This window comes from Myotis nattereri (assembly GCF_964212035.1).
Source record: "Myotis nattereri genome assembly, chromosome: 19".
Taxonomy (NCBI): Eukaryota; Metazoa; Chordata; class Mammalia; order Chiroptera; family Vespertilionidae; genus Myotis; species Myotis nattereri.
In genome coordinates this window covers 12,328,704-12,350,744 of record NC_138095.1, presented here as the reverse complement: position 1 = coordinate 12,350,744, position 22,041 = coordinate 12,328,704, and the positions used below count along the sequence as shown (strand labels likewise).

At 61.8% G+C, this 22,041-nt stretch overlaps 1 protein-coding gene across 3 annotated transcripts in view; it reads left to right on the top strand.

The window, feature by feature from the left end:
* PITPNM2 (phosphatidylinositol transfer protein membrane associated 2) overlaps positions 1 to 22,041 on the top strand; it is a 100,742-nt gene that overhangs the window by 40,907 nt on the left and 37,794 nt on the right. Inside the window, exon 1 of one of the 3 annotated variants that reach the window (XM_081113562.1) lies at positions 9,116 to 9,315. The exons of the other annotated variants lie outside the window; for them this stretch is intronic. The gene's annotated coding sequence lies outside the window, so the exon portion shown is untranslated. Of the gene's footprint in view, positions 1 to 9,115; positions 9,316 to 22,041 lie in introns of those variants that run through there. 3 annotated transcript variants of the gene reach the window in all.

Genomic DNA, 22,041 nt, shown 5'->3' with positions numbered 1-22,041 from the left:
CCTCTGAGTTTGCCTGTTCTGGGGCCTCATGTGCGTGGACTCGTACAACATGGGTCCTTTTGTGCCTGCCTCCTCTCACTTGGCATCATGCTTTCAAGCTTCCTCCCTGCTCTTGGGGGTGGACATTAAAAATATGATTTTATTGATTTCAGAGAGGAAGGGAGAGGAAGAGAGAGATAGAAAACATCATTGATGAGAGATAAACATCGATTAGCTGCCTCCTGCACGCCCCCTACTGGGGATCGACTCGTGTCCCAGGCATGTGCCCTGGCCGGGAATCGAACCGCGACCTCCTGGTTCATAGGCTGATGCTCAACCACTGAGCCACAACCGCCGGGCAGGGGGTGGACATTTTATTATTTTTCTTTTTAAAGTTTATTTTTATTTTATTATTATTTTTAAAAATACAAGCACCTGGTGTTCTTCTAAAACTCTCACCTCAGCCATCTTTTAAAACGCACGTTTCTGGGAGGTAACGCTTATTGAAAGGAAAAAAACCTTAGTCGTGTGAGAGGATCAGATGAACTCATTTCAGCTGTTAAACACTGATAGCTTGACAAGTCTCAAGTTCACCTACTGTTGGCCTTTTATTACAGAAAAGCTAGAAAATACGCTTGAAAGGGTTACCCTTTTCGAAATATGTCTCTTTAAAGTGTGAATGTGTTTGCCAATGGCCGGGGGGTGGGGGGGGTGGACATTTTAGAAACACAGGGTGCTCGCCCTGCACGCCTGTCCCCGTCCCCGTCCCCGGAGCTGCACGGGAACAAAAGAGGGAGAGAAGCCCAGGTCCTGGGGGAAGGGCCTCTGCCCTCCCTGTGCCCAGAGGCTGCATGTCTCCAGGTGGGCGCACCTGCCCATCAAGGCCCCGTCCCATCCGGTCCTCTCCGACACGGCTCACCCGTGGGTCCTGGGCTGTGCGCTGAGGTGCAGGCTCGGTTTTCCCATCTGTGGAATGGATCTCACACTGACCCTCCGGCTCCCTCTGGCCCCATCAGGCTGGCTTCCCATAGCCGACCCGGAGCTGACCCTCGCGCACCCTGTGCCAGACTCTTGGGGGCGGGAGGAGGCGGGGGGGGGGGGGGGAAGGAGCGGCTCTTAGCCTGTGACTTTTTATTTATTCATTAACTAAGAGACGTTGATGTATCAGGACGCTGACAGGTCACATGGCCTCTGAAAGCACAGGGCTGGTAATCCATTTAAAAAAACATTTTCTTCTTCTTTTTAATTTAATGGAGGAAATCATTAGCTGGGAAATTGGTAGAACTGATTTATTCCTGTTTGGGGGAGGGGGAGGGGAAGCGAACGTCGGCTCTAATTGCCGCTCGTTCTAGAAATATGTCAGCCAGAGCGTCCCATTAGCCGGGGCCTGGCATGGGCGGAGGCAGCCTGGGGAGCCGGGCGGGGGCGGGGGGCTCTTTCTGGACCCAGGAGGGCGGCCACCTCAATGTCAGCAGCAGCTTAGAGAAGCCAGCAAACCTGCCTTGGCCCCTGGGGGCGCTCTCTGGGGGAGGGGGGCCCCCGCTGCCCACGAGCCCAGATCTCACGCACAAGCCCTCATTCCCAGGGACACGGGACACGGGACCAGGCCCCGTCTGGGAAAACGGACTACGTGCCTCTTGGACTTCATCCGGTTCCAAGAGGAGGCAACTGGGTTCACCCTAAAAATAACCAAACTCGCAAACATCTCGACAGGCAAATGGTTTTCGTATCTATAGGCCACATCACTTAAAGGTGCAGCTGCTCTCCCACCGCCCCAGCCTGTTCTCCCGGAGCCAGGAGATGCCGGGGGTGATCTGGGCTCTTCTGGGGTCACCATCTCCCTGCACCCAGCGGAGGTCTGGCTGGGTTACCGCCCTCCCGGGGACGCCTCCTGCCCTGGGGCACCCGGTGCGGCAGGGGTGCGGCACCTGAGACTCGCAGTGGCCCCCGAGTGCCCCTGACTCGGGCGGGTGGCCGGGCTGGGGTGCTGCCGCCCCTTCACGCTCGCTGTGTGTGCCGAGGGGCGCGCCTCACTTTGCTTCTCCAAGCGCATCTGGCCCAGAAACAGGAGTAAGTGAGCGTTCAGAGAGGAGGCGGCTATAAATAGCCAGGCAGGATGTGGAGAGGTGAAAGGCAGGGGCCGCCCGGGACCCACCCGCCTGCTGGGTGCTGGTCTCCCCGTTCCGTGGGCAGAGCCCTGGCTCACCCCGGCTGCCCTCCCTGCTACGCCCTGTGCCCGGCCACCCGAAGGCTCCAGGCACACGGCTGCGTCACCGCTGGGGACTCTGTGTCCATGTGCTCATCTGTCCCTGGATGTGCTGCGTCTGGGGGGGACGTCCACCACCAAGAGGGGGGCTGAGTGAGGTCAACCCCTCTGGGCGGTGGGCCTGGGGCTCCAGGGCAGGCTCCTAAAGCTTTCTGATGGGGTGGGGCCACAACATTAGTAACAAAGAAACAGAATTTCCGGAGGATGAGGCCCAGAAATCAGGATTTTTATTTATTTTTTTAAAATATATTTTATTGATTTTTTACAGAGAGGAAGGAGAGGGATAGAGAGTTAGAAACATCGATGAGAGAGAAACATCAATCAGCTGCCTCCTGCACACCTCCTACTGGGGATGTGCCCGCAACCAAGGTACATGCCCTTGACCGGAATCGAACCTGGGACCCGTCAGCCCGCAGGCCGACGCTCTATCCACTGAGCCAAACCGGTTTTGGCAGAAATCAGGATTTTAAAAAGATTCCCAGGTGATTCTAATGTGCAGCCAAGGTTGAGAACCACTGCTCTACCTAGTCTTCATTCATGCGTCCATTCATTCATTTATTCATTCATTCAAAAGATGGCTTGCAGTGCCTGCTGGGTGCCAGGAGCTCTCCGGGGCCCTGGGGAGACAGCCGTGAATACAACCAACCCAGACCCCTGCCCTCACAGAACCCCATTCCCGGGGAAGAGACACTTAAAAAACAAACAAACAACCAAATAGGAGCGTGCTGCACCATGGATGAACCTAGGAGACACTGGGCCAAGTGCATTAAGCCAAACACAAGAAGACAGACACTGTGTGACCACGTCAGCGGGTCCTAGAGGTCAGATCGTAGAGGCGGGAAATGGAGTGGCCGGTGCGGGGAGGCGGGTGGGGGCCGCGGGCCGTGTCTGACGCGGACAGAGCGGCCGTTGGGGAAGAGGAAGCCGTTGGATGGGACGGGGTGCCCGCGCCTGCGCTGGCCGGGGGTTGCACAACAGTGTGATGTACTCAACGCTGCCACACTGCGCGCCGACACATGGCTCCGGCGGCCCGTTGGCCGTGGTGTGTACGGGACCCCAGTTTTTAAAATAAAAAGTACAGAAGAAGAAAGCGAAGCACATAGCGTCTGGGGCTCAGTGCCGTGAGAGGGTGAGACGGGTCCGGGAGGGCAGGGCTGGGGTTAAGCCTTAAGTCAGGGCGGGAGGAAGGCTGTCGTGAGAAGGGGCGCAGCGGCTGTGGGAAGGGGAGGCGCCTCCGGGCAGGGGGACACAGGGACAGATGCCCAGGCAGGCGGGGCGGGCTTCCGGGCCTTCGCCCCGAGTGGGTGCGACCAGGCCACCTTGGGGCTCTGAGCCGAGCAAAGCAGGACGCCTTGTGGGTTTGCGAGGGATCAGGCAGGGGGCCCGGGAACTGAGAAGAGCTCTGCAGGGTGGGGGGCCGCTCGTGGGGGTGCCCCCGCCTGTCCTTCAGCTCAGAGCCCGGCGGGCGGGGTCTCTGTGTCGGGGTCAGCTTTGCTGGTGTCCTGGGCTGCCACTCCCCAGAAGTCACCGCTGTCACTTCTGCCTTTGCCCCTCGGGCGGGCGGTGGCGTGACTGGGCGGGGTGGCCGGGCCAGGATTCGGTTCCTGCCGATCGTGCTCGGAGGCCACACAGCTGCCTGGAAGCACGCAGCCGTCCCTGGGCCCTGCCCGCCCTGGCCGGGGGTTGGGTGCCGAGGCGCCCCCGCCTCCCTCTCCTGGGCCTGTCCCAGAGTCGCTTCTGGGGGGGGCCCAGCAGGCCAGGCGGGGTCGGGCCGGCTTCCGCCCCACCTGTGTCTGCTGCCCTGTGCTCCACCCCGCCTCCCTGTGCACCTGCAGAGAGAGGGGGGACTAGCCCCTGGTCCCGGCTCCCATGCAGACCCCAGGCCAGAGCCTGGGCAGCTTCGTGCATGTGTGTGCATGCGTGCATATGTGCATGTGTGTGCATGCGCACATGTATGTGTGTGCCAAGGTCTCCCTTAGCGCCTCCCGAAACCCAGCCTGGGCCCAATGACCCTCTGCACGTCCCCCACCCCCACCCCCTGCTGCCGCTTTATTTATTTATTTAGCACATTTTATTGCTTTCAGAGAGGCAGGGAGAGGGAGAGAGAGAATCATCGATCGGCCGCCTCCTGCACGCCCCACACTGGGGATCGAGCCCTTAGCCGGGGCATGTGTCCCAACCGGGAATCGAACTGTGACCTGGTTCATAGGTCGATGCTCAACCACTGAGCCCCGCCGGCCCGGCTGCCGCTGTAGAAAGGTGGGGAGGGTCTGTTTCAGCCCACTGGCTCCCGCCCAGACATTCCAGGGGTGACCTCAGGAGTTGCTGGGGGAAACGGCAAGAGGTGGGGTTCTAGAACGGGTGTCTGGGGCCGGTCGGGCCGGGAGGAGCGGCCAGTGGTTCGGGGTCCCCGGCATGATGGCGTCGGCTGGGCCCACTCCCCCGCTGGAGCTGGCTTTGTTCCCCCAGAGCCCGACCCCCCGCCCTCTGGCCTTTTAGGAAGGGGCCTGGCGGCCAGGCTGCCCCACCACGCGGACTCCGCGGGGTAAGTTGGGAGGGAAGGGGTGAGGGAAGAGGACGGAGGGGCTTGTTGCGTGGCCGGGGCCCTGGGTCCTACTTTCCCGTCTCACGCAGCCCTCGGAGCTGCTCCGTCCGGGTCGATCACCACCAACCCCAGACGACTGTTTACTTTTAAATTAAAGTGAAATGAAATTAATAATTGGGTTTCCCAGTCACACCAGTCCCGTTTCAGGTGCTCAGTGGCCACGTGGGGTGAGCGGTGGCCGCGCTGGACAGAGCGGGCGTAGAAACGTCTGTCGTCACAGAACGTTCTATTGAGCAGCGTTGGCCCTATCTCTGGAGCAGCCCCACGAGGTTGAGACTGTTGCCCCATTTTACGGATGAACAAACTGAGGCTCAGAGAGTTGGAAATGACTGGCTGGTCATGCAGCCAGCGAGTGTCAGAAGGCACGAGGACACAGTAGGGTGGGTCTCAGAGCGTGGACATGGGGTTGGCGTGCACACGAGTCCAGCGGCCAGCGGGCTGCTTCTGAGGACCGAGGGACCGAGGCACCGAGGCCCAGTAGTTGGCCACACACACACTCTGGGACCTCTGCCTCCTTCGGGAGCCCTCCTGTGCTCGGGCACCCAGTGGGGAGCGACGCTTTAGGCAGAACTGAGTTCACATTCACTTTGGGGCCTCTGGGATCTGCACCTTTGGGACCAAATCCCTTCGGAGGGAGGGGCTCTGGGAAAAGTCACTGTGCTCTGAGACACCCATTTTATTTTATTACTAGAGGCCCGGTGCACGGTCTGGCCTGCGGGGATCAGACGAAACCGGCTCTCTGACCTCCCTCAAGGGGTCCCGGATTGTGAGAGGGTGCAGGCCAGGCCGAGGGACCCCACCGGTGCACGATGGGGGCCGGGAAGGGAGTGCAGGAGGGCTCCAGGGCGTGTCCATCCCGTCTCACCCAGTCCCGATCGGCCAGACCCCCAGCAGCAAGCTAACCTACCGGTCAGAGCATCTGCCCCCTGGTGGTCAGTGCACATTATAGCGACTGGTTGAACGGTCAATGAATGGTCAGACACTTAGCATATAAGGCTTTTATTATATAGGATTATCTTTAAAAATATATTTTTATTGATTTCAGAGAGGAAGGGAAAGGGAGATAGAAATATCAATGATGAGAGAGAATCATTGCTTGGAACCTGCAACCCGGTCTTATGCCCTGACTGGGAATTGAACTGTGACCTCCCTCCTGGTTCATAGGTCAGCCCTCAGCCACTGAGCCACGCCGGCCGGGCTGAGACACTTATTTTAAAGGTGAGAGAGTGAGAGCTAAAAGGCGGAAACAACCCACATGCCCCTGAGGGTGAACGCGTGTGGTCCGTCCGCACGATGGACCGTTATTCAGCCACGAGAAGGAAGGAAGCGCTCACACCTGCCTCCGTGTGAATGAGCCTCGGGTGCAGGACGCTGAGTGAGAGGCCAGACAGAGGTCACACACAGTGTAGGGTCCCGTTGGCAGGAAGTGTCCAGAGAGGCAAGTCCATGGAGACGGAGCAGATGGGTGGCTGTCGGAGGGGGCGGGGGTGTGGTGTGGGGGTGGCTGCTCACGGGGATGGGGTTCCTGGGGTGATGAACACGTTCTGGAACCAGGTAGAGGTGCTGGTTGCGCAGCCTCGTGGCTGTACCACTTGCCGCCGAATTGTGCACCTCAGATGGCTGAAACGGCAGGCCTCGTGTCCGGAGTTTGCCGCACTGAGAACGGGAGAGGCGGTGCGCCGTCCAGGTGAGCGCGGACGGGTGTTCATTACGGAGTGTTTTCAAGTTGGCCGTCTGCCTGGGCGTCTTCACCGTAAAGTGTCGAGGGGAGCGTGGGGTGACGGTTTTCCAAGGCCGTGGGAGACGGGATTCGGCCAGGGCTCCGAGCCTCTGTCCTGGTGCTGGGTGAGCAGCAAGGAGGGGAGGGAGCTGGGAAGCGCTGCCCACTGTGCTCCGTCCCAAGGGAGACAGCGCGTCCACAGCCACGCCCGTCTCCGTCCCCGTCCCTTCCTGTGCCCGCTGTGCCGGCTGGGAGACGGTGCGTTTACCCCGATGAGCAGTGGGGGTGCAGAGATGTGATCCGACCTGCCCCTCCAAGAGGAGAAAGAGCCCCCAACCTAGGCCACTGGGTCTCTTTCTAGCCCCCCCCCCCCAATCTGCTGCTTGGCATGTGGGCTGAGCCTGGTGGCACCGCCCAGTCCTGCCGCTGGGGCTGGGATAGAAGCAGCTGCAGGCAGGTGGGACTCGCCGGAGTCCTGGCCCACAGCAGCCTGGGGGTGCCGCCCACCTGGGGGACCGGGTGCAGCCCGGAGAGCTCACCCCATCCTCCTCCACACCCTGCGTGGGCGGCCCTGGGCATGAAACCCTCCTGTAGGTGGACACCCTCACTCCCGAGGGGGGCAGGTGTGGCTGAACCTCATGGGGAATTCGGGCTCAGGGTCTGGCCTCGCTGATGGTCAGAGTGGGGGCAGGTGGAGGTCCGAGATGCCTGCCTCCCGGACAGGGACACGGGGCCCCAGCTGCTTGCCAGCCTCGGGGAGGGGCTCTGGTCTCAGGCCGCCTCTGGGTCCCAGCCGGGTGCACAGCCCTGAGGTTCCTGCCCGCTCCCCTCCCGGGGCAGGGGGCTGCTCTTTGCCCCCCTGGGTCAGGCCGGCCCCCCTCCCAGCCCGGCCCCGTGGCCCAGAGGCCTGGTCTGGGGGAAGCTGCACTGAGGGTGGGGACCGGCTCTTCTGCCGCCTTCCCCCTGGCATATGGCTCCTCCGCCCGCCTCAGGCGGTGCCAGCGGCTCCCCCTTCTCCATGGCAACTTAGCACAGTGGTCCCAGTGGAGGAGAGAGAATCAATTCTCCCTCTTCCCTCCCTCCCTCCTTCTCCCCACCCCTTCCTCTGGGCCCTTCCTCCTTCATCCCTGCTCCAGGCTCTCCCATCCTCCGCGGGCTGTCCGTCAGTCCATCCCAGGGACCGCTGGGCTTCGAGGCGCCCTCCCGCTCCAGGCATGGGCGGCGCCCTGAGGCCGTGGGCATGGGGAGCGCGGTGGAGGACCTCCAGGGGCCTGGGGGGCGGCCTGGCTCCCGCGGCGCGGGGCTCCCAGCGGCTCTAACACGGCGTCCACCTCGCCCGCTGCTTGCATTTTCTTCCTGAAAGGTAATATTCTGCTCTGACGGCCACCTCACTGCTGATCAGGCTTCAGCTCTGTCCTGGTCACGTGGCTGCTTGTCTCCTCTGAGGAGCGGGATGCAGGGAGAGGCGGGCGGGGGGAGGCTGAGTTTGGGGGCCCAGGGACCCCTCCAGGGCAGTTGTGAGTAGCGGGGCTCTGGCCTCCTGGAGCTTGGGTGCAGCTGTCTGTGCCTGTGCAGTTTCCCATGTCATTGCTGCTCCGTGAGGACAGTCTGCCTTCTGGGACCACGCTCTGTGGGGAAGGGGGGGTTAGAGGCAGGCATGTGCACCCCACCTGGGGCCGCTGGGGCGCAGGGCTCCCTGCCTCATCCTCCCTCACCTGACGGTGCAATTCAGGGGGGGAATGTTTAGTCTCGTAGCCACGACTTTCCAAGCAGATGGTGCAGGAGAGTCCCGGGTGGGCTGATGGGGGGGGGGGTCCTGCCAGCAGGGTCTGCTGGGGACACTCCCTCCTCGGAGTTTGTTCAGAGGGGACTTGAAGGCCGCTGCCCAGCGGGTCGACATTTTCCATCGCCTCCTCCCTGTCTCCCAGCAGGAGGGAACTGGTGAAGTTAACTGTGGGCGCCCCTCCCGGGGGGCAGGGGGCGCAGTCTCTCCCGTTACCTCTGCCCCGTGCGCAGCGAGGATGGAAAAAGCACCCGCTTGTCAACAGAGCACCTCCCGTGTTGACGGAAAGTGAGGCCGGAGCGAACGGCTCCGCATCCAGTTCTTAGAAGCCGAGGCTTTGCGGGGTGTCTGAGAGGAAGCCCTGTGTGATCTTTAAATAGAAAGAGGGCGCCGAGCGGCCCATCTGACTCACAGGTTATCAGAAACGGCTCTCAGCTCCGAACGCGGACCCAGCCTGGGGGACAGAAATGACGGGGGGGGGGGGCGGTGTAGACACTCAGGTGTGTGTCCCCGAGTCAGGCTGCGGGGGGGGGGGGGGGGATGGCTCTAACAACAGGATCCCCAGAACGTGGCCCGAGGGGGCTCCCCGCGGCTGCTGTGGCGGCGCCTCTTTAAACTGGGTTTGTTCCCGTCCCTGAAGCCGCCTCCTCCTCGGACCCGGACCTGGTTCTCAGATTCTCGGTGCTTCCCTCTGATAAGCGGTCAGTTCCTGTTGGGCGGGGTGAGAGGGGCGCCGGCTGAGCCGGCTTGTTTTCCCTGTGCCGGGAGCCTGGAGTCTGTCACCCAGACCCTCCCGGCATCTGGACGCTGTGCAGGCTTCTTAATGACATTACCCGCGTCTGGACTCCCGGCCCGTCGGCCGTAAATTCTGACGGTTTACGCGCCCTGGAGGGTGGGGAAGGCGGCGTGCCGGTTTTGTTTGGTTTGCCGGCAAACGGAAAATCTGATGTGACACGGAAAAGGTCAGTCGCGTGAGTGGCGGCGCTCTGAGCTCGGGGCTCGCAGCCTCCGTGGGGGGCTAGCCCGGTGCCCCCCCAACTGCTGGGGTTCCTCTGCTCTGGGGTCTCTCCTGGGCGGCCGGGTGGGGTGGCTTTGATGACACCCTTGTGCGTTCCGGCAGCAAACCTGAAGTCGGAAGGAAGGCGAGCAGGGCTGGCCTGGGGCGAGGGGGGAGGGGGGGCTCGGGCCACAACCTTCCTGCTTTCATCCCGGGACTGCTGGGCGCTCCGTGCCAGCCCCGCCCTCCCCGTCCTTCCTGGGGTGAGCCCACATAGCGGGACTTACTTGGAAGCCTCGCCAGCAGCCGAGAGGGTGAGGGTGTGAGGGCAGGTCGGAGGTGGGACCGGCTGCTCCTGGCCCCGCAGGCGCAAGTGCGGGCAGCTCATTCCAGGAACAGTGGGGTAATGGCCGTGCTGGCCGGCTCTCAGGCGGTGAGTGGTTCTGTGCTTTCGTTCGGAGGAGCTCTGGGATCCGGGGAAGGTGCGGCGGGCAGCCCGCGGTTCAGACAGACCTCACGGAGCTCAGGAAGCTCCGAGGGGAAGTGGCTTCTGTTCCCCAGCGCGGGCAGGCCGTGCGCGGAGCCCACCTCCCAGGCTGTGCCGGGCGGGACAGGGACTGTAGGGTCGGAGCCCCCCCCATCCCCCCGGAGGCCTAGCCAGTGCCCTCCCCCCCCCCCCCCGCCCCATGCCCGGCTTTGAGAAAGCCTGTGGGATGTGGTCCTTCACGTCGTATGTGGACGGCTTAGACTGTGCAGGAGGTGGAGGCTCATGAGCATCACTCTCCCCGTCTGTCCTGGGATGTCCCTGAGCACACACAGGCACGCAGCCACACACACGTTTCTCTCCTGCCATCAGGCCCACCAGTTGCATTGGGCTCCTGACAGCTCCGTCTCCCGTAAGCCTGCCCTTTCTGCCGGTTGCTTTTAGCTCCGTGTCCTACCTGAGTAACCGACCGTCCCGTCCGCTCTGGAAAGAGCTGTCTCTCTCTGTGTCTCTCTCTCTCTTCCTCTTTTCCATGTCCCCCGGGCATGCTGAGCTCTCAGATGTGTCACCGAGATCAGCACGCCTGTGTCTGCAGGGGACGCCAGCTCTGCAGCCTGGGCTCCCGAGGGCCTCAGGGCAAAAGGAAGGGGCGTTGTCAGATCCGAGAGAGGCTGAGCTTAAGATGGGCTGACGCCCTGGCCGGTTTGGTTCAGTGGATAGAGAGTCGGCCTGCGGACCCGAAGGGTCCCGGGTTCGATTCTGGTCAAGGGCACATGCCCAGGTGTGGACTCAATCCCCAGTGTGGGGCGTGCAGGAGGCAGCCCATCAATGATTCTCTCTCATCATTAATGTTTCTATCTCTCTCTTCCTCTCCCTTCCTCTCTGAAATTGATTAAAAAAAAAAAAAAAAGATGTGCTGAGCTACAAGGCCATGTGTGTGTGAGTGTGTGTGTGTGTGTGTGTGTGCGCGCGCGCGCGCCCAACCTCCCCACATTGTGCATAGTTTGGCATCTTTAGCTTTGCTCTCCATTTCTCCCCACTTTTTGGTTTATTTCCGAGGGCAAGGCTTAGCAAACACTGATCCAGGATCATCATCATCATCTTCTTTTTTATTTTTTGTTAATCCTCACCCGAGGACATTTTCCCATTGATTTTTAGGGAGAGTGGAAAAGAGAGGGAAAGGCAGAGAGAAACATCAATGTGTGAGAAACACATCGATTGGTTGCCTCCTGCACGAGCCCCAACCAGGGCCAAGGCTGGGGAGGAGCCTGCAACTGAGGTACGTGCCCTTGACCGGAATCGAACCTGGGACCTTTCAGTTTGCAGGCCAGCACTCTATCCACTGAGCCAAACCAGCTGAACCAGGATCTTAATACTCACCTCATAGGCACCTTCGCAAATATCACCTCCTTTATCAACCTGCAGCCACCCTGAAAGTGCTGGCTGTTGTCCCACTTTGCATATGAGCAAACGGAGTCTCTGAATGGTTGAGTGGCCGCCCTGGGAGGGCAGAGCCAGAACTCAGATCGCTGACTCATTCACTCACTCACTCACTCACTCATTCATTCGTTCACTATCTATCAGACATGCAGCCTGCTCGGCACTGGGTCCCGGGAGGAGTCCATCCATCCAGTTCTCTGAGGAGAGAAAAGGAAAGAGGCCCTAGACGAGAGGGCAGCCCGGGGCCGGAGTGGGGAGCCCCTTGTGGCACCTCCCCCAGCCCACTGTTCCCGCCCCCCCCCCTCCCGGAGTGTGTGAGTCAGCGCTGCTCTGTAGAATCTCGATTGCCTGGGTCCCGGTCCTCTCTTTCTGCTGGGGGTGGGGCAGCCTGGCTCACTTGGTTTTAAAATCGGTTACGACATCGTCCTGTCATCAGGTAGTCTGCAGAGCGGGCTGTCTGTTCTGTGCTGAGGACTCCGGGGGGGGGGGGGGGGGGCCTGGGAGCAGCGGGAGGTACCGTAGTCGGCCGTGCCTCCGTTTCCTGTCTGTAACCTGCCGATCGCACCGCCTGCTTCACACACCTCAGCGTGAAGGAAGCAGGTGTGAGGGCGCTTGGCAGTGAACCCCATGATTGGCACGGGGCGGGGAGGGGGCGCGCGATAGGACTGTCGTCACGCGTGCACATAGCGTCCGGTACCCGTCTCTCTGACGGCTCAGAAAAGACTGTATTCATGTCGGTAGCACAGGGGCTCCTGAATGACGGCGGGTTACGTCCCCATAAACCTTCCGAAGTTTGGTATCGTAAGAGGAAGTGCACTGGCTACACCACACCTACCGGCGTCACAGCTTAGGCCAGCCCCCTTTCCACCGGCTCAGACACTCACCTTGGCCTACGGTTGGGCAAAATCATTTTCTTTCTTTCTTTTTATAAATATGTTTTTTTAAAAATATATATTTTTATTGATTTTAGAAAGGAAGGGAGAGGGAGAGATAGAAACATCCACAATGAGAGAGAATCATGGATCGGCTGTCTCCTGCAAGTCCCCCATTGGGGATCGAACCCACAACCCAGGCACGTGCCCTTGACCGGAATCGAACCTGGGACCTTTCCGTTCGCAGGCCGACGCTCTATCCACTGAGCCACACCGGCCAGGGCTGAATATGTTTGTATTGATTTCAGGGAGGAAGGGATTGATTTCAGGGAGGATCGGCTGCGCCCTGCACGGCCCCCACTGGGCACTGAGCCTGCAGCCCGGGCCTGTGCCCTGACCGGGTTCATAGGTCGACACTCAAGCACTGAGCCTCCGTGGCCGGGCCCGAGAGCCCTTCGCTGCGTGGCCAGCCCGGTCCCTGAGCGGTCGTTGGAGGGAGGGCTGGCCCCAGCCGGCCCCGCGCCGTGCGGACCTCCCCAGGCAGAGCCGAGCTTGGTGGGAAGGAGCGGACCGAACAGCCGACGTGCTCTGTGCCGCCCGACCTTGCAGCCGCTGCCCACTCTGCCTCAGGGTCCTCACCTGGTTGCCATGGTGAGGGGCACGTTCCTCACCAGGTCCCGGCGCTCCCTGAAGCCGCTCGGAGGGCGGCAGGGAGGACAGAAGGCGTCTCACACCCTCAGGGCACCCACCCGCTTGGGAGGGCAGAGCGCGAAAGCAGGTCGGGACCTTGTCCTCGCCCCCCCTCTGCCGTCAGCCGCGGCGTGAGCCCTCGGAGAATTCCCGGGCCTCTCCGAACCTCAGGCTCCTGGTTTGCACCACAGGGTTAAGGAGGGTGCCCCCGGGGACAGAGGGGACGGTGCGTGCAGCACATTTGTTCGCCCGGCGCCCTCACCTCGCCTGGCGCCTGGCAAAGCACTTCACAGCTTTCCAGGCGTGGGCACAGCGCGAGCACAGCCTGCGAGGGCGAGCGGCTGTCAGGCTGCGAGGACGGGGACCAGAGCTCCATGCGAAAGCCTTGCCGGGTGACCTGCTGGGCCCTCTGGGCCCTGGATGGTTGGCTGGGTCCTTCTCCAGGACTCTGGGCTCCTGGGATGGGAGACGGGTGTGTGTGTGTGTGTGTGTGTGTGTGTGTGTCTGTGTGTGTGTGAGGGGGGAGGCCTCTGGGGTGGCAGGAAAAGCAGACCTTGTCAGCCCAGGACCCGGGTTTGAGTCCCAGCCATGGGACCTGCAGAAGTCGCTTAATCCAGGAGCCCGCGTTTCCTGGCGTGGAATGGGGGCCGTCCTCCCGCTCGGGGTGCTGGCTGACAGTCGTGAGCCTGGGTCCCTCGCCTGGCCCCAGAAAGAGCGAGATGCCAGGGCGGTCGCTTCACACGGCTCGCGTCCAATGTAGGACTTTAAACAAAGGACTGGTTTTGAGTGGCCATCACGCACCCTTCTGTTCCAGCCTCAGGGCCAGGCTGGCTGCGGCTCCTCATCCCCAGATGCTGGGGAGCCGGTGCCGTGTCGGGCCAGCGGGACCTCCTGTCAGGAGGCAGGATCACTAAGCTGCCTGTGGCTCTGCCAGCCATCAAGGGCACGCAGCAGGGGTGCTGGTGGGGAAAGTGAGGCTCAGGGCGTGTCTCGCTGTTAGAGCAGGGTGTGGCCAAGGGGCCAAGGAGGGGCCTCCCCTGGACCCAGAAAGAGAGCAGGGGCCAGGACTTATGTGTGGGTCTCCCTGCCCCCCATTTACTGCTGTGGAGGGGCCCTGCTGGCACTGGTGATGTCCCGCCCTGCAGCGTTGGCACGGTCTCGGCATTCCCGGGGCTGGCTCTTGCCCCACAGTCCGTCCGGGTTGGGCCAACACATGAAGGGGCATGTCGGCCTTTAGGGGCGTCCGCGTCCCCCACAACCAGCCTGCTTCCTCCTCTGCTCTCCCACACGGGCGGGTGTGCCCCTGAGGGCGTGAGACGGACAGAGACGGCCCAGACGCTCCCAGTGCACCTCTGGGGTGTCAGTTTGGCACTGGGGCAGGATTTATTACCCCCCCCCCAGCCATGCCCTGTGCAGGGGAGGAGGCGGGCGGAGCCTTTGGGACCCGCCTGCCTCACCAAGGGGCCTCCCTGGCCCCGTCCAGTCCACGGATCGTCTCCCGGTTGGGTCCTGCCCTGGACCCTTGGCTCACTGCCAGCCCACAGTGCAAACGTGGGGTCGTGTTAGCACCAGGCTCAGAGCTCACGCCTGGGGGTCCGGCTGCTTGGCCGTGTCTCCCTGTGGCCCCGTGAAATGTCAGCAAGAGGCCCGGGATCTTTCCACGCAGAGAACTTGAGTGAACTGTCCAAGGTCAGACGGCTGCTCTGGGCTGGAGTGTGGACGTCCATCATTTAAAACAAATATTGGCCAGGAGCCTGTCTTTACGGAGCAACCGCTCGGGCCGGCCCTGGGGAGCCACCGGGCACAGGACGCTCAAGGGAGAAGGTGTACCCGGGAGGAGGTATACCCAGGAGGAGGTGTACCCGAGAGGAGGTATACCCGGGAGCAGTTGTACCTGGGAGGAGGTGTACCCGGGAGGAGGTGTACCCGGGAGGAGGTGTACCCGGGAGGAGGTGTGCCTGGGAGCAGGGCTCTTGGAGCGAAGGGGTCTCAGTCACCTGACTTCAGGCGCCCCTACCAGCAGGGCAGGAGATGGAGATTCCAGTCTTGGCCGCCGTGTGACCTCAGCAAGCCGTCCTGGTCCTCCACCTGCAGGGAGAGGTTGATCCAGGCCATTGTTCTTCCTCTCTGGGGGGCTTCCCAGTGCCTGGGGGAGGGGAGCACGTGTGAAACATGGGGACCTGGGCCTCCTCTCTTCCGGAGGCCGGGGAGGCAGGGCCAGGAGCCTGCCCGAGAATAAGCTCACTGGACGATTGAAGCAGCTCATTTCTGTGCCTCTGAGGTCCCAGTGCAGCGGCGTCACCGTCCCCCGACCCCTAGCCTTGTCCCTGGTACAGCCGGGCCGGGGAGCAGGGCCGGGGAGCGCCAGGGTGTGTAGATCTGAGCTGTCTGAGCTGCAGGGACCCGGGAGTCCTGCCGTTTCCAGGTGCCTTGGTCAGCTCTCCTTCCCCAGGGAAAGGTTCTCCGACGTGGGGGGGGGGGGAGCAGAGGATGCTGAGGCAGAGGTCAGGGTGGGGCCAAACATTTCTCATCAGGGAGACCCGAAGTCCCTGGGTTAAACTGGACCTCACCCAGGGAGTGCTTCCAGCCGCTTGCCTGTGCTGGGCCCCGAGGATCTGCAGGGCTGGGCTGGCCGCCCGGGCGTGGGGAGGGCGTGGAGGGGGCAGGGAGGCCGGGCGGCTCCATGCCCAGTGGCCACTTCCCCTCGAGTGTCTTCATAGCGGACTTCCCTGAGCTAACTGGGCTGCGGCCCCGGTGACAGGCTTGCTCTGTCCTCCCCGGGTGCCGGCGTCCCCCTCCCGGCCAGCGGGCTGTTCTCCCGTAGGCGTCCCTGCAGGGGACACTGGGTAAGGCCCAGGTGGTCAGCTCGGGGTATGTCCTGCCTCCCGACGTCCTGGTTTCTCGGGGCTGCGTCACTCCAATCTCTGCCTCCGTCTCCACGTGGCCGGCCCTCTGCGTGTCTCTCTGCGTGGCTCCTCTTATAAGGACGCCGTCACTGGGCTTGCTCCATCCTAAATCCAGGATGATCGCCTCTAGAGCCTGAGCTAATTACACCTGCACAGACCCTGTTTCAATGAAGGTCACATTCTGAGGTTCCAGGTGGAGGGAATCTGGGGGGACGCTCTTCCACCTTCTACACCCGGCACTCAGAAGGCCCCCAGGTGAAGGAAGGGCAGGTCTGCCTTGTAGGCCGGGGTGCAGCGGGTCCCAGGAGACAGACCTGGGGCTGGTGCAGCCTCAGGCTCTGTCGTCATCGAGGGCAGCTTCGCCTCTGTTAATAGGCTGCGAGCGCCCAGAGCAGAGGAGGTGGTGGGTGCCGGGGCAGCCACCCTGGAGGAGGTTGTCACTTGGACTCCCACCTTAAGGGGACCCGGAGAAGAGCCAACCAAGACCCCAGGTTGAGCCCTGGGAGGCAGACCATTCATAGGAGGACTTTCTAGCACAGTGGTTCTCAACCTTCCTCATGCCGCGACCCTTTAATACAGTTCCTCATGTTGTGGTGACCCCCAACCATAAAATTATTTTCGTTGCTACTTCATAACTGTAATTTTGTTATTGTTATGAGTTGTCATGTAAATATCTGATATGCAGGATGTATTTTCATTGTTACAAATTGAACATAATGAAAGCATAGTGATGAATCACAAAAACAATATGTAATTATAGATGTGTTTTCCGATGGTCTTAGGCGACCCCTGTGAAAGGGTCGTTTGACCCCCAAAGGGCTCACAACCCACAGGTTGAGAACCGCTGTTCTAGCAGGACCTTGTAGGTAGTGAGCCTCCCGTCCTGGGAGGTAGTCCAGCAGCCCTTGCAGGGTTGGTGTTGCAGGCAGCATTGCCCGAGAGCTCTGAGCCTCTGCTTGTCTCAGGGCTGGACGGTCCCACTGGATAGCCGTCAAGGAGCTCAGGGACCCTCCTCCCAGGGCAGGCTAGGGGATAGGGCAAGGCCAGCCCCAGACGCCAGCTCCACCCTCCGGCTGGCTCCTGAGGTTGCAGGTCAGCAAACCCGACCCCTTCCTCTGCCCCTCTGCCCTGTTGGATTCCGAAGCTGGGTCTCCTCCCCTCGCCTGTCTTTTTTTTTTTTTTTTTTAAATATATTTTATTGATTTTTTACAGAGAGGAAGGGAGAGAGATAGAGAGCTAGAAACATCGATGAGAGAGAAACATCGATCAGCTGCCTCCTGCACATCTCCCACTGGGGATATGCCCGCAACCCAGGTACATGCCCTTGCCCGGAATCGAACCCGGGACCCCTCAGTCCGCAGGCCGACGCTCCATCCACTGAGCCAAACCGGTCTCGGCTCCTCGCCTGTCTTATAGCTGGGCATCCTGCCCACCTCGCCCAGGAACCCTCCCGGGGGGCCGGGCACCCCACCCCTGCTCTGCCCAGCCTCACTGCACACTTCATCCCGGGGCACGTGGTAGAGCTGTCACCTCGACACTTGGCTCCTGCCCGGGCCTGTCTCTGTGTGTCCCTGAACACACCTCCGTGTGACGCTGACCTTGGTCTCCGCACAATCACACCGACACCAGACTGGAGCCCGGCCCTGCGTGACCTGCTGGGCACCTCGGGCGAGTCTCTGACCCTCCAGGGCCCTGTGTCCCCACGGGGCACCCCCAGGACGGGAGCTGGAGGGGGCTGCCCAGCAGAGGTGTCTGTGAGGCCGGGGACAGGCCTCCCCCTTCGTACGGGAGCCCAGGGCCTCGGGGTTATCTCACTGAACCCCTCCGCAGCCTGGGGGACGGGTCGTCCCCTCCCTACCCACAGGTAAACCAAGGCCCGGAGCAGGTCGGCGACTCGCTCCGGAAAAGCGTGAATTCGAACGTAGGTCTGTCTGGCTCTAAAGCGGGTCTTTCCCAGGGCGCCTCGCGGCCTCCGCTGGTTTTGTTTGTTTCACGGCCTCTCTGTGTTTTGTGCAGGTGGACGGGGGATTGCGCTTGCCCCTGCCGCCCCCGGCTGCCCCCGTCCTGCTGTTCAGCGGGGCTGCTCAGCGCCTGCTCGCCTGCTCGGGGCTGTTGCTGGGCTGGTTTTGTTTTTGACCGTCAGCCCGGCAGGGAAGTGGCAGGCTGTGTGCAGCGCCTCCCAAAATAGCCCCAGGCTCGCCGCCAGAGAGAGGAGAGCCAGGCTGTGTGCGGTGGGCTGGGGCCTCCAGCATGACTCAGTTCCCCGCACCCCAGCCACCCCCTCCCCGTGCCCTCCCCTCGAGTTCTTCTGCCTGAGCTGCTCCAGCCTGGCCCACCTGACACCCCGGAGAGTGCCAAGAGGGTGCCTGGGGCTGCCGGCTTCGGGGTGCCAGCTGGGATGGGTTTGGCGTAGCCCGGGCCCCAGAATTAAGGGTTCTCGGTCCCTCCCTGTGACTGACTTACCAGGCGACCTTGACCGAGGCCCCAATGACCTTGACCAAGGAAGGCCCTGTTGTTCTCTTGGCTTCCGTTTTCCAATGGGAGATGGGGACAGCGCGTCTGCCGACTTGCCTTGTGTGATTGTGGGAGGGTTGGTGACAGGACCGCCCGGTTACTTCTCCGAACCCTGGCTGGTTTGAGTGTGAGGACGCAGCTCAAAGGGACGCCCGTGGGTGGGGCTGTGCCACCGTCCCCATCATCATTGTGCGCTGCCGTTTCTTGGGTCTTGTTTGTGGGCACGTGACACACTCACTGCCTCTTCGTTTATCCCCCGGGTGCCCTGAGGGGTGCACACCAAGTGGCATGGGACCTCCTTTTAAAAAATACTTTTTAAAACTTTTTTCAGAGAGGGAGGGAGAGGGAGAGAGAGAGAGAAACATCGATGATGAGAGAGAATCATCGATCAGCGTTGATCGGCTGCCTCCTGCACGCCCCACGCTGGGGTTCGAGCCCACGACTGGGGCCTGTGCCCTGACCAGGAATGGAACCGTGACCTCCTGGTTCATAGGTCGACGCTCAACCCCGGAGCCACGCCAGCCGGGTGGGACCTACTTTTATACACACAGAACTGAGGCTCTGAGAGCTTAACTCGCCCAGACCGAGGGGAGGGTGGAACCCGTTCCTGCTTCAAGGCTTGCGTCCTCCTTCGACGTCCTGCCGCCTCCTCCAGGGCGAGCCTGTCTCCGCTCTGCTCTCGGCTCTTCCCTCCAGACCCCGAACCCGTTCTCGTGGGAGCTGCTGGTGGCGACCAGAGCGGCGGGAGGTTCTGTCCACGTCCTGTCTGCGTTCTCACAGGGGACCGGCCTCAGGACCCAGGAAGGTCCTGCCTCAGGGGGAGTCCTGGGGGCAGGAGGGCATTTCTGGGACGGGAGGGGCTGCCCCTTTCCACCCGCGCCCCCGCCCCCCATTTTATATTGTGCATTGAAACGACGTCTCAGACGTCAGCGTTTCCCATGCTCCGGGCCTGGGGCGAGGGGCCTCACTCTCCTCAGTAACCGGTTATTCAGACGCGGGGAAGGGTCAAAGCTGTGTGAGGCAGTCAGGCCTCGCACCCGAGGCCCCAGCTCCTAAGGGCAGCGCCGGCCGCTGTCCCTACCTGCCTGGCATTCTCCTTGCCTCTCCAGGGCCCTCACTCCTGTCCCGTCCTCCTCGTCCGGGGCAGCCTGGGCAGGCGTGAGGGCGGGTCGGCCTGCGCAGGTGTCCGTGGCCCCGGGGCTGCACAGGGCTGGGCTCCGTCCCCAGCGCTGGGCTGCCCGGCTTCTGTGCCCGCGGCCGGTGTGGTTGCGTTCACACGCGTTGCTGTCTGTGTCTGTGCGTGCTCTGCTGGGTTTGGCTGCGGGACCGATGGACCTCCTTGCTGCGTGCCCTGGGTCAGGGCGGGCGAGTGTCAGGGGCGGGGTGTGTGACCCCCACCTGGACCGCGTCGGCTGTGGGGTGAGCCGGGGCCGACGCACGGCTGTTTCCCGGTCCGCGGTGAAAACCGCTGACGTGCGAGCCACGGCCGGTCCCCGGTCCTCGCTTCCAACACCCAGCAAGCTCCGAAAACCAAACGCTTTTTCATAACTCATTTGGCAGCCAAATCGCATCTGAACCGAGGTGAGGCTATTTATAGCGGGGAGGCTATCTATAGCCTCTCTGTGTTCTCCCTTCACACATTTCACCGCAGAAACGTCCAATTTGGTCACTGGATGCTGCTGGGAAATGCGCTGTTACCATCGAACGGACGTGTGGGGAGAGTTCTGAATTCTTAAACGCCTCTGGCCCCGGGGGAAGGCCTCTACTTTGTACAAATAGCACCTGCCCCCCACCCGCCCCAGCGGCCCTCCCCAGAGGCTCCCGGAGCTGAAGGGGCGATGCCACCCACAGCGCCTCCAGCCCCCAGCCCCTGGCAGCACCCAGCGGTTGGCTATTTTTAATATCCCCGTAGGCGCTGGAACACATCTCCGCTGCCAGGCACGGCGTGGGGTGCTCTGCACACTCATGCCTGACCCCCTCCTTGGATGTATCCACATCCCCCCCGTCCAGATGAGCACACGGAGGCTCGGGGTTTTACGTTTCCTTTCTAAGGACAGAGAGGTGAGCAGGGCAAGTGCTGGGGCCCAAACCTGCCCTTGCATCCTGCTGCCTCTCCAGGGGGCCCTGGGGGCTCGGCGACCCGTCCCCTGGGCCTGCAGCCGCAGCAGCACGCTGGAATTGGGCGGGAGCAAGCAGGTGGCACCAGGTGCGCAGGGGAGGGCGGCCTGGCAGGGAGGAGGGAAGCAGGAGCCCTCATGTTGCAGGGCCTCCCGGGGGCCCACCTCCCGCGGTGGCTCCTGCCTCTCACTTAGTCCCTTCTGCATGAGCGCCTGTGTCGTCCCCGACCTCGTCTGTGCCCAGCAGCCGGTGCTGAGAGCGCTCGACTCGCCCCAGGCGAGCAGTGACTTCAGTGCACACCTGCCCGGTCCCCGGCAAGGCCAAGAGCCGGAGCTCAGGGGACAGGGAAACTTTAGGGCGGGTTCCCCTCTCTGGTCATTGGCCTCCTTTTTTCCTCTTTTTCTCTAATATATACTTTTATCGATCTCAGAGAGGAAGGGAGAGATAGAAACATCAACGATGAGAGAGAATCATCGATCGGTATTGATCGGCTGCCTCCTGCACATCCCCTGCTGGCGATCAAGCCCGCAACCCAGGCATGTGCCCCAACCGGCAATCGAACCGTGACCTCCTGGTTCATAGGTCGACGCTCAACCACTGAGCCACCCCGGCCGGGCCTCGTGGGCCTCATTCTTAATGAAATCCTGGGGAAGTGCCAAGTGCAGGGGACCCCCTAATTGGGCTGAATGTGTAGAGACCCAGATCCCCAGGCCTAGGCCTACGGCAGGGAGGGCAGTGTCCATCACACAGGGCTGGAGAGAGCAGAAAGACTGCGAGCCTTTCTCTGTCAACCCAGGGGGGCTTCCTGGAAGAGGAGGCAGGGCAGTGCAATTAGATCTGACCCAGGCCCGCCAAGGCACCCTCTGGGGTGGTGGCCGGCACCGTCCCCACGTCTGTCTGCTCAGGTGAAGCCTTTGGGGCCGGAGGAGGGGGAGAAGCTGGCACGGAGCTCTGGGGGACAGCCCTAAATAGAAGAGGAGTTTGTCTCCCAGGCAACGTGAGCGTGAGCTCTCAGCCCCCGCGCCTCCACGTGGGCCCAGCGCTGCCTGAGAGCTCCCGCCAAGTCCAGGTGTCAGCCCTCCCTCCCGGTCAGCCAGCGGAGGCCAGAGTTAGGAGACACGCAAGTGGCCCAGCTCAGCCTAATGCTTTCCCCACTGTCCCTCCACCACCGCCCCGACCTCAGGCCTGGGACCCTCAGAGCTGACACAGGAAGCTGGATGGGGCTGGGGACCAGGAGTGTCCCAGGAGCCAGGTGGACCTGGGAGCACCGGCGGGGAGAGGCTCACATCTCCGGGAAGAGCCCCAGAGAGGCGGGGGCTGCGACGGCGGCTGGTGGGGTGTGACCTGTAGTTAAACGGTGCCGCTCTCGACCTCCTCTCCACTTCTTTCCGTGTCGCTTTCGCATAATTTACACTGACATATTACAAATGTGTGCATGTCTGTCTTAAAACCATTGTGCTACTGCCCGGCCAGCGTGGCTCAGTGGTTGAGCATCGACCTATGAACTGGGAGGCCACTACTTAGATTCCTGGTCGGAGCACATGCCCAGGTTGCGGGCTCGATCCCCAGTGTGGGGCGTGCAGGAGGCAGCCGATCAATGATTCTCTCTCATCGTTGATGTTTCTCTCTCTCTCTCCCCCTCTCCCTTCCTCTCTAAAATCAATAAT